The 12521-nt window shown below is 48.1% G+C and overlaps 1 long non-coding RNA gene across 4 annotated transcripts in view; it reads right to left on the minus strand.

The window, feature by feature from the left end:
* Positions 1–12521, minus strand: part of LOC129199675 (uncharacterized) — a 427470-nt gene that overhangs the window by 50426 nt on the left and 364523 nt on the right. For 2 of the 4 annotated variants that reach the window (XR_008574709.1, XR_008574713.1), the window contains exon 1: positions 1733–1978. The exons of 1 other annotated variant lie outside the window; for it this stretch is intronic. This is a non-coding gene — a long non-coding RNA (uncharacterized LOC129199675). One more of the 4 variants, XR_008574711.1, reaches the window with a different exon arrangement.

Below are 12521 nucleotides of genomic sequence, written 5' to 3' on the forward strand. Positions count from 1 at the left end.
CACGTCACCCTTACATGGATTCCCTGGTAGTCACCGTAATGCGGGATAATAACAGCTACTGACGCCTTTAGCAAATAAATATTTTATAGCGCTATCACTGGCAAACCTCAAAAAGGTGCTGGGGGGTGTGTGTGTGTGTGGGGGGGGGTAGGCTCTTCATAGACCGTCCTGTTTAGGGAATAACAGCGCTTACAACTTTATAGGGCTACTGTTTAGCTGCACCCCTAACCCACCCCATCCCGCAGCCGCTGCAGGGCGGCAGCCCCCGCCCCCGGTCCGACCCCTCCTCCCCGGGAGGGTGTCTCCTTGCCCCCCCTCCTCCCCCCGCCACGGGAGCCCCTTTCCCCGAGGGGGACGTGTCAACTTTTGCCACGGGGGCTGCGCACCGGGCGGCCCACGGCGGGCAGGGGGTGGCGGCAGCTCCTCGGGCCCGCAGCGGCCGCTCTGCCCCTTCGCGGAGCCGGGCCCGGGAGCAGCCGGGGCGGAGACGGAGGGAACTGAGATGCCGGGGCAGCCTGGCTCGGTGGGAAGGCAAACGAGAAACAGTAGGTTGGCATCTTATTCGCCTGCTATTCTCGACACTGTAGATTTGGGGACAATTTGCGCGCACCCCCCCTTCCGCAATCCATCCATCCATCTATCCATACACAACCCCCCTAACCCCCCCTTAACAAAGAGGCTTTCAGACCACAACCTTTTATGGCAGCCTGCGGGAATCAATGCGATAAAACGGGTTTTTAATGGGTTAATTGACTGGAGCCGCTATCATGTTTAAACACCTGTTTCTGAAAAGAGATTCAGCCAAAACCCGTCCCCTCCCTGATCGATAGATGCACAGCCTTGCTCCATTGCCTGTTGATCGACCCCAAACACCACCGGCAAATAAGAGAGGAAAAATCCATTTCACCTTTTAAACATCCCGATACTTTATGGCAATAGAGGGAAACTGTACAGCCACCTTGGAGCCGGGGAGGGTGAGACCCCTGGTCGGACCGCCGCAAGTAGCCCTAATCCCCAGGAGTTTCTTTTCACCGGGACTTTACTTCGAGAGCCTGGGCGAAGCCTCCCCGTCGAAAGGTCCCGGCAGCTGTCACCTTCACAGGGGACCGGATCCGGGGATCCCTCGTTCCCTGGGAAGATGGAGCCGTGCTCAGCCCGGCCGCATTAGCAATGCTAAGAGCCCATGTGAATGCTCGCTCCGAGGGGCAGAGATTAAGCAGGCATTAGTTGTAATAGCTGAGGGCTGCTCTGCCTATTGATTTCCCTTTTTTGGCAGTATTAATACAGCCAAGCCCGTCGGTCAGTCACAGCTAAATTGATTCTTTGCCCAAAACACCTTTCACTAAATGGCACCCGCGCACCGACATGTTAATTTTTGAACGTGTAACTGGAGCGAGCGCTGCGTGCTCGGGAGGCAGCGCCAGGGCGCCGCCGCCCCCGGCGCCCTCCCCGCCCCAGCCCGCCCGCAGCCCCCGGCCCCGGCCGCCGCTTCCCTCTCCCGCCTCAAAACCCAGTGAGGCGTCTTCCCCGGGAAGGCGGAGGGGAGCAGCCTAAAACACTGTCGTCGTCCCCCCCCCCCCCCAATCCGTGTCACAGCCGATAACCCAGTGATTGCAAACGGCTCTTCCCTCCTTGCAGCAAAAGTAACTCGGAAGCCCTCCCCTCGCCGGCTTCCCCTCCTCCCTTCCCAAGACAGGGTGAAGACCCCCTCAAAAGTTAGAGGCACACTTACAGTTGCTCTTCCAGCTCCAGCCTCCTCCCAACATATCAGCTCAAGGGGCAGTCTTATTTTTTTTTCTTTTTCTTTTTTTTTTTTTTCCCCCCCTCTAGCCTAGCTCACACCTTCCTCCGACCGTGCCCGGGCAGGCGCAGGGCTACGCGACCCGGTCGAGCGCGGCGGGGCCGGCGAGCACTCCTCCTCGCCCCTCGCCCAGCCGCAGCTCCCAGGCGGCTGTGCCCGAGACACGAGTGCCCGGCGACACACGCACACTCACCATCCGCGCTCTCTCGCTCGCTCGCTCGCTCTCTCTCCCCCTCTCTCTCACACACACACACACACACACACACACATACGCACACACACCCTGCACGGGAGAGGGGGAGAGAGGGAGAGCGGGAGAGAGAGAAGAAAATGAAATTTATTATTGATAGAAAAGACTTTAAAGACAATTTCAAGTTATTGTTTCGCTCTGGAGAGAAAAGAAAAAAAAAAGAAAAGGAAAGGGGAAAAAAAAAGGAGAGGGGCTTTTCTCCCCACCCCAACATAATGAAACGCCTTTTGTGTGGCACCGAACAATACCAAACAAGTATTCTAATAAATAGCCACTTTTTTGTTCCGTCGCGGCAGTGAATAGAATTGAGCAGTTGGTTTGAGAGCAGCTGGAGCGCCGCGCCGAGCGGGGAGGTGGAGCCCGGAGCCTTCCTCCTCTTTCTCTTCCCCTTTCCCTCTCTCACACGCACTTTCTCCTCTAACCTTGCCTTTCTCCCTCCCCGCTCCTGCTGGGCCACTCTCCCCTGCCCCTTTCTCCGGGAGAGATGCCTCTGGGAAGGGAAGAGCCACCTCCAGGTGCTGCTCCCCGCACCTGTGCGGCGCCGTGACCGCCGCGGGGCTCCCCCCGCCTCCGCCTGTCCCTCACCGCATCCATCCCGGCTCCCCTGGGACCCCGGTCCCGTCCCCCCCGCCGTGCCCTGCCGGTCCCCGACAGCTCGGGACCGCAGAGGCTCCGAGCCCGGCCAGACACTCCTTTGTTGACAATAAACTTGGATTTCCCAGGGAGGCTCAGACCCCCCTCCGCCCTCTCGCTCCCCCTCTCTCCCTGCCTCCCCTCGCTCTCCCCGGGATGGAGCCGGGCTTTGTCAGCCTCCCCCTCTCCTCCCGGGATCGCTGCGGAGGGTCCGCACCTTCTCCTCCGCCCTGTACCGCTCAGTGCGATAACCTCCCCTTTCCTAGATAGCGCCGTTAGTTTTCTTCCTGGATTTTTTTCTTTATTCCCTCCCCTTAATACTCTTTTCCAGTCCCTTTCTATCAACATGACAACCGCTCTAGGAAAGACAGTCGATAGAGGTTATTAAAATGGACACAAATCAGCTAAAGATTTCCAGGTAAAGCTGAGAGTAACCCGTTTTCTGTTCCGCTCTGGCTGTGTGAGGGTGTGTGCCTGCCCGTGTGTGCCGGGAGGAGGGAGGTGTGTGGCGGGGAAGGAGGAGGGGGACAGAACGGGATGGGTTTTTTTGCCGACTGCCGGAGCCGGCGGTAGCGACCAGGCGGGTCGTGGCTGCCTTTACCCTGCGGGGGGGACCAGCCGCGCCGGGGCCAGAGCACTTGGAATGGACACCGGGGACAGTCGCCGGAGCGCCTTCTTCTTTTACTGGGGGGTGGACTTAGTCCTCATTAAAAAAATAAAGTAATAAATATACCTTCCCCCCGCCTCCATTAACCTCCGATTCTCTTGACAGCTAGAGCCCTGCTTGTCTCGCAAAGGCTGCGGAAGGCACCCGAGGTTCAAATAAACCACAGCAATTGCTGCAAAGCACGCAGAGGTTACCTCGCCAGCTATTTTACGCTGTTCGGTCACATAGAATCATTAGAGATCCTAGAGCAAAAAGCAGTTGGCTTTTAAGTTTAAACCACCGTTGCCGTTTACAGACTCGTATTCGCGCTTGGAGAGGGAACAGGGGAACGGACGGGCATGTATTAACGACCTGAGTCCTACGTCCTCATCAGTGGGGCCAGAAATGGGAGACACCTCGGCCAAGGCACAGAGCTCGCCCTCCATCAGCACCGTCCCTTGCACGTCCTTCCAGAGCTGCCCTGGGCTGGCGAATACCCAGAGGGACCCCTGGAGGTGGGGGCAGGAAGGGGCACCCCACGGGGGAGGAAGGATGCCCTCGGTGTCCCCTCCCCGGAGCCTGTCCGTTTCCCCGGGGGGTCTCGCTGTGCGCCGTGCCCGGGTGCGCTCCTCTGCCTGCGCGGAAACATTTTAGTGGCCCCCTCCCCCCTTTATTTTTTTTTTTTCCCCTCCCCTCTCTTTTAAGTGGATTTTTGCTCTCACTTCAATAACACGCCGGCTCTAATTAGCTGCAATATTAAGAAACGCTGCTAAATGACAGTTTTATCGGGTTTGTGCAGATAGGAGGAACGCGGGGACCCAGCGAAATACTCATCCAATGCGTTTGGCGCTGGATCCCCGCCAGCAACCACCGCTCGCTCTTTTTATATGGAAAAATGGCAACATTTTGGAAAGCAGCTTTAAAACTTTGACTTATATTTTACATGCTAAATAACGGGGAGAATGGCGACAGCGTTACAGAAAGCTTCAAACCCTGCAAATATTTGAATGGGGCTTTTTTGTAAAGTAGAGCAGCTGTCAGTCAGCTGGCTTTGACAGCCTGCCACAATTTTGTCATTTAATAGTGGGTGTTAGGCTAAGTGCAAAACACTCTGGCAAACAGATGTCAAACCTACATCTCATATAAATGGGGGTTGTAAAATTGAGTTTTAACCCACATATAGGGTTTTAAAAAGCGGTGCCAGTGTGTAAACTGTATACGAAATAGAGATACTGACAATCTCCCGTGTGGGCTTGTTATTTAAAGTAGGCTTATTTAGAAATCTGACCTCCAAATTATGCTAAATCTTCCTACATTTCAAACAGTGGAACATGAGAACGGTGCTTGGGAAAGTCGAAATTAAGGACAAATATGATGGCTCACTGAAAGGGGCTGATTGTCGTATATACTGAAAAAACGGGGATCTTCATTTCCTCAACTCACCGTCGCTCTTCCAAATCTGACGTGCTGGAAGGGAGGGAGGCAGGGAAGGAAGGAAGGAAGGAAGGAAGGAAGGAAGGAAGGAAGGAAGGAAGGAAGGAAGGAAGGAAGGAAGGAAGGAAGGAAGGAAGGAGAGAAGAAGGGAAAGGAAGGAAGAAAAGAAAGAAGGGGGAAGGAAGGAAGGAAGGAAGGAAGGAAGGAAGGAAGGAAGGAAGGAAGGAAGGAAGGAGGGAAAAGCTCGTCAGGGTCCGAGTTTGCAGGGACAGTTTTCTACGGGGGATCCGAGGGGTTTGATTTAGGAGAAGGAGGCAGAGGAAGGAAAGACCACAAACGCAGCGAGCAGGCAGCTGCACAACCCCAGCCTCCCCAGGGTGAGCAAAGGACCGTGCAAGGAGGTGGCCAGACCCGCTGCAAAGGGTGGCAGGCACTCGCCTAGGACATGGCAAGAGAGATTAGGAGCGGTATCAGGAACAAAAATTAGTCACGGTTAATTTCTTCCGAAGTTGCTATTCGAAATACAAGCTGCTTTTCTTTTTGAACTCACATTTCCAAGAATCGTCTCTTCACCGAGATGTGATTTCTCCCTGTGCTTTGAGGGACCCCCCTGACAAATTTCCTTTGAACATTTAAAAAAAGTCATAAATATTTATACCAAAAATTGTTCGTTGCCTCAGCTGGCTAGAACGAAGCAAGAAGAGAAAAGATGATAATTCATGGCATGAATGATATTATACGGATGATATCAAATTCCCTAGAATAAGTCTGCACCCGCATTATCGTTTTGGAAGCTAAACATGTACCTTCTTAAACCAGTCGACATGAAGGGTTTAAATAAAACATTTGATTGAAAATAATTGTTCGTATTAATAATTAACCATAGTTTAAACACATGCTCAGCTGATTTCCTTGTCGGGTACTCAGTTGCAATATTTGCACGGTCCTAGCTGATGTTAAATGAGTAGAGGAATGCACACGGAATGATTATTGATCATATGCAGTTACTGTTGTCCGTTATCTTGAAGTCCCATTTGTTCTGAACTCTCTCCCCGCTCCTCCCCAAATCCCCAAATTTCTGTTGCTTGATTACAGCCTTTTCCTCCTTGCAGATTTTTTTGTTTGTCTGTAGTTTTACAGGGGCTTTCAACCCTTACTTTTGCAGAACGACAATGAATGCCCGGGACGCTAGCTAACCCTGCTTCAGGTGTTTAGAAAATACGGGGAGCAGGGAATGCCCGCAGCCCCCCGCCCGTCGCGGCTGGGATGTCCCCCCCCCCCCCCCCCCCGCTCCCAGGGGGCGGGCGGGCGGCAGCAGCCCCCGGCCGCAGCTCCGGGGCTGCAGATAGCACCCCCCGGGCTCTCGGAGAGGGTCTCAGAGCCGCCCCCAGCCCTTGCCAGGGCTCTTGGGGCAGCACAGCAGACACACTGCTTTCGGGACTGACCTGAAAGTTGCTGCTGCTTTTTGACGAGAAACCCCAGATTTAAAAAAACCAAACCAAACCAAACCAAAAAACCAAAACAACACCCAAACCGCAAGCAACCGCCCCGTGGTGCCTAGGGTGCTCCAGGCTGGGGTTGCTGGGGGCTCCTCGGGTCACAAGCACCAGCCCCGAGGTAAGCTTTCTTCCATGCCTTGACAACGCCAACTACAGCCTAGCATCGGGTAAAATCGTCGAAGAAGAATTCAGGGTTTATTTTGGAACAATTGCCTCCGAGTTGTTATAAGTCAACTGTAGCTGCTGCTTCGGTGTGCAGCAGGTTGTTAAAATACACAGGCTGGCTCTGCGGTCGGTCCCTGGGTCTAGAGTGGAGCTGTGGACAGTCTTTATTCAATTCCCTCATGCAGAAAAATGCCTGTAGCTATTATCCAGCCCATTTGCCTGCAAAGAAGGGCTATGGTAAAACCGTGACCCTTATTTTCAAACAAGAAACTGACCAACAAATCTGGAAAAAATATTTATTGATATCCTTGATAGATAATAAAAAACTCCTCTTGCCACCTAAAAATTGACATTCTGTTACCTCTAATGTGACTGCTTTTTTACCAGTAAACTTGTACGAGTATTGTATTGCTTTCCAACATAGACACAGCTGTCCCTTTTTCAGCATACTGCCAGAAACACAGTTCCAAACCTCAGAAGTCAAAATATAATTGACATAGATATATAGTCTTTCCTCAAATGTAGCAGTTTTATTAAGTCTTGAAATTAAGTGCAGTGACAACCTGACTGTCCTAAAATTGTTCTGCAATACAGATCTGCACCCTCTCCAGCTGCAGTGTCATCACAAATCCAGGCACTCAACTTGTATCTATTTCCATACTTCAAAAGTTAATATTAGTATGTTTTCAGGGTGGAAATATTACAGCACAAATTCAAATGATAGAGCTGGAAAATGACTAAAATAACATGGGAAATGGAAATAAAGATGGCTATGATTTTACTGTTTAAGGATTAAATGGGGCTTGTGCTGTAGATAGGAAACACAAAGATCACTAGAATTGTATCTTCCATGGGCTCGGTTCCTGTGACTGCAGTGGAATTACGCCTGATCTATGCTGGAGGGAAATCGGAGGGAAGCTACGAGACCTGTAACATGAATGCCACAAGCTATAAATGTCAACAGGTGAGACTTAATAGCATTGCTGCACCGAACTCAGCATTTGCCCTGTGCGTGTTGATTCTCTTATTTCATTTTAGAGCAGCAGATAGTAATTGAATTGTTTTCTTAGGTTTTTTTGGGGGTCTTAGATTTGCCTCCCCTTTGAATAGGGTCTGAAGTCTGATCCATTCGAGTGTAAAATATACATTCCAAGACTGAGGTGCAAATCAGTTTTTCAAGTGGCTTGTGAGTAGAAAGTAGGGGTTGGGGATCAGGTCATCCCACTGCAATGTGATCCAGTCATTTGAGGAAATCATTAAACTTGGTAGTAGTGCTGTAAAATGGAGCGTGGCTTAGCATCAGGCTTCATGGCTTATCAAAGAGACTGAGGAAAACTAACTCATTGATGAACGAAGTGTTTAGACACTCTGTCATCACTGTCCTGAGCCCACTAGAACATGTTATGGCTTTAAGAAGTTTCTTTCTGGGCATCCAAGCTCATGCACCAAAAGGTCTAACTTTCACTGTGATGGCAAAAATGTTTGCACATATTTTATATACATTTAACATATATTTGCATTTCCTGGAGGAGGTGATAGCACATTGTCCATTTGATGCCCTAGCTGTGTATGCAAATAGAGGGTGTATTTTGTTCTATTAACTCCATGGATGTTCCAGTGCTGGAGAAGTGCCTTCTCAGGTCATCAGGATGAGAAGACCATAACGAGGCATGGCTTGCCAAGACAGTGACTGTTATAAAACTAAGCAAACCTTTCAGCTCCTCTTCCAGTGAAGATGATTCACTTTTGCTGGGCTCCTCCGTTGTATTACCAGGACTGCCACTGATTCATCCAGTGGGTTAAATTGCTTTTCTGTTATATTAGGTCCAGCTGTGCTGTCAATTTGTTGCCTCAAGCTTCACTCAAGTGTCCTGGTGCCCCGATTGTCCCCACTGCAGAAATCCTGGGGTTTTTTGGCTGGGATGGATGTCTCATATCCTTTGTGAGGAAACCTGGAGGAAGGATAGAGGATGGTTTGCTCTGGAGCTCTCTCCTGATAGGCAATACGGACGTGACCCAATCTGAACTGGGAGCCATGGACTCATTCCCTGCTGCAGACCACAAAAGCAGTTCACACCGCACAACCAACTGAATGTTAACAATGATTAAGAAACAGCCTGAGGGCCTTGGGTAAGTCCTTTAGACTTCAATATTTGTAGGGATCCAGGATATTTAGACACAAAATTCTCACTGAAATGAACAGAAGCTCTGCATCTAAATCCCTGGGTTTAAGTCTCCTCGAACTGAAGATTTGAGATATCTGACTTAATCTCCCCAAGCCTCCACTGAACCATGGATACACTGGCTACCATAACACACAGGAATATCACAAAGGAATTACAAGTATAAACTTGCTAATGCTTTTAAAGGGAGGTAAAGAGGTAACAAATGTGCTAAGGATTATTATTACTATTTACCACCATGATACCCATTGGGGTGGGAAAGCGGGAAATAATGTTCAGAATATCTGAGGAATGTTGCCTTGTGTGAAGATGTCTCTGCTACTAATGTGATGACTGTCTAGTGGAGTTCTGGTTGCTGGGAATTCACACACTGATTTTATGGAGAGATAAAAGAGTGGAGTTTATATGGAATAAACCCCTTTTGAATAAAACAATCTGCATAAATGCTTTAAGAAAGCCTATAATTATGATAAAAATGTTGCTCAGAGTTAAAATTATGAAGCAATCAAAATTTATAAACAGTCTCTCATCGACTTTTAATCATACTTTCTCATATACAAACTGTAGAAAACATATAGTAGCAATATATAACAATACACATTTTATTTTCAGTAATTTAGGGTCCCGTCCCATGCTCTCTAATCAGACAAAGCTCGCCTTGTCAAGTTCTGCAGGACTGCCCGTAAATGACAAAAAAATGCATAAAGGCCACTAGTTTTATGCACACTTAGCTGAGGTTTTATCCTGCTAACAGCTGAACACCTCTGGAGAGGTGCTGTGCGCTCTCTGGGCTAGATCCAAAGCTTGCTGTGGTCATATTCCCACCAAGAGTCTCTGGATCAGGACCTCTGCTCCCACTGCCTCCTCTGGAGATGCTTGCTGAGTGTAACACAGGATATGACCCACACCTCCCCTGAAATTCCCTTGTAGACGTTGCTCTTCATTTGTGATTCATTAAGGAGAACGCTTACATTATATGCATCATGTAGGACTTGGATGGCAAGAGATATTCAAAGGAAGGAATATTTGCAACGGGAACCTTGCCAATTTGAATGGTAGCCTACCATGTCTATAAGCTCCATTGTTTCCTTTGAGCTGAACTAGCTGAACACATTCAGGATGTATTCTGATAGCAACGTGCCTCTCTCGGCAAGTAGTAAAATTCACTGGTATTATTGTGTCATGAAAAATGTTATCACAGATAGGTGAAATTAATGAAATATTTGCTTCAAACAATTTTTTTTTTTAAATGCAGTATTACTAGATTCTTTTCTGGAACAGAATAGCATGCAGAGTCTTCCACCTGAATTCCTTATGAAAATGAGATCTTCTATTGAATTGACTGGCACAGCTCTTATTGATAGGCTAACTGTTCGACTCTCCTTAATTATCAGAGTAAACAGCCTTTTCAGCTAACACATTGATTCAAATGCCGCTTTCAGCTAGACATATTAATAAGGAATAACTGCACTGAGTTTCACAAGATTTACACCTTTCTAATGGGGTGTGAAATAATGTCTGTAAATACACTATTTCAATACTTTCAAGAGAAGAGACCCTTGCACAACTTCCTATTGATTCCAGCTATCTCCAAGTCCACCTACCTTTCCCTGATCAAAAGCCTGAACCAAAAGTCCCCACGAGGGTAGGGAGCAAGGAGGAGGACTGGAGGAGTCTCCCTCTGCAGCCTGCGGAGCAGAATCCAGGAGATGCTCATCCTGTTAGTTTGTGGAGCAATATCAGTACTTTGTGGCTCTTTTGAAGAAATAGAGTTGATCAATCCTGCATGCTTGAAGGGGAAACATATTTTGGGCTTGGGAAAGTGAAACCTCAGCCTGATCCACTGCTAGATGATTTAGGTAGCAGCTTTTTAAAGGACTGAGAAGCACCGTGCATGCGGTTTGACGTGCGTTCTCTGATAGAATTGGACTGTCAAGTAATGGCATTCCTGGATGTGTTTGTCAGGCTCCTACCAGTGCCCCAAACCCAAGCACGGTGGGACTTCCCTTTCCAGCCAAAAAACCCCACAAACAAACAAACAATGTCTCCCACTGTGATTTTGGGACTTTGTAATTTTGCATGAGAGAGGCAGGATTTTTTTCCTCTTTTTACAGCCCTGTTTTCCCACTCTTGGCTCTTTTAGAGGTATGCCTACAGAAGGACAGGTAGAAGTTATTTTCTGTGATTAATATGACACTCCAGGACTTCTTTGCTATGAAATCTCCATATTTAACAGTCTATAATCAGTGAATATAAACATAAAGCCTCACTTTGTATCAATACGTGGGCCTGAAATGTGGTTTTGTTTCCCACAACAGCTGAGATAGATGAATGTCATGAGTGCTCTGTGTAGGACGGAGTGCAAAAATACTACAACAAAACCTAAACAAACCTAAAGCATGAAACCAAACATTCTGTGTACTTACATTAAAATTATATTGAAAATTGGGAGCACGAACTACCAAACTAGGCTTCTGTTTTACAAACTGCAACGTTTGTTTAAAAAAATCTAAAGCATAATTGCAAATTCAAATTTCCTCCCCATTCTTACATCGACATTTGTGTTTTTCTCTTAACATCTCCCACATGTTAATGCAGCAGCTTCCTAGCCCTCTTGTTATATATCGCATTCAATGTAACAGTTCAGCAAATTCTCCAATTGTGTTGGTGTTCGCTTTCACAGACATGGAGAGCAATTTGATGTGTCCTTTTAATGAGTCATTTTCATGCAAGGAGGAAAACAGTGGTTGGGGAAGTTATTAAAGCTTTCTGCTCATTGATTTTAAGACTTTCTACTGAATCTATGTTGCTTAAAACCCAGCTCGTTTTGTTAGAAGGGCTATTCAAACCATCTTTTCTTCTAAAGCTTAGGTTTGAAGAACTCCGGCTTCCTTCTACTCCATTGCAGGGGCTGCAGACTTGTCACTGAACCGACTCTGCCACAGAACTGTGCAGTGAAATCCAAGATTTAATTTAAAAAAGTTTTTAATACTTGGGTTGCTAATGATAACCGTTCAAATGTGAAGAGGATGCAAAACCATCTATGAATGGTAAGGCAGATGCAAGTCTAGCAGGGGCAGGAGTTCTCATCATCTGTACCAGTCATTGACTCTTAACCATAATGGTGACAATATAAATGTCATTTTTGAAGCTGTGCTCCTGCTGATCATTTTGGCAATGTGTCTAATGAATACAGCAACCTACTTATCTTGTTTGAATGCTGAGGTGGACACAAGGTGGCATGCCTGAGAGAAAACTAATTGCAATGGATGGTTTCTTCAAAGGGACAAGGAACTCAGGACCCAACAAGACGACCGTAAGAAGAACAGTTCTGCCAAATCTCCTACACTAGCCACTGAAGTCACTCCAGTAGTCATCATAACCCTACCTGTTGTTTTGCACCAGGGTTCTTTTGGGATTTCATTTATCTGACAAGTCTCTGAGAGATGGCACATACTGAGCTTTGAAGCAGTAATAAAGTGGTGCCCAACCTTTTGGCTACAGTGGGCCACATGAACTGTATCACACTGTAGGACATAGGTGTGGTTTCCTAGCCCTTTACTCTGGAGAGACAACCCAGCCATGGCCTGGCTCCATGACGGAGGTACGTTGAGGTACACACCATCCCGTCCCTGTGTTCAGCTTTTCACTGGATGCACCATTGAAGGGCTGTGGCACATACACCAGTGGGTTCCCTGATCTAAACCATCGAGACTCGTGGCTGTTGGGTGTGCACCCTGCAACAAGGCATACTGCCGCGCTCACCCAAGGTGGTGGGAGAACGTCCAACAAAAAAAGATCAGGGAGGTGGTCCCCAGACCATGCTGCAGATATGCGTAGCCCACACACATTCTCATACACACATGGCATTTGGCAGAGACTGTGTGCAGTGCCTGCAGGCAAGGATGAA

This window comes from Grus americana, chromosome 1 (assembly GCF_028858705.1).
Source record: "Grus americana isolate bGruAme1 chromosome 1, bGruAme1.mat, whole genome shotgun sequence".
NCBI lineage: Eukaryota > Metazoa > Chordata > Aves > Gruiformes > Gruidae > Grus > Grus americana.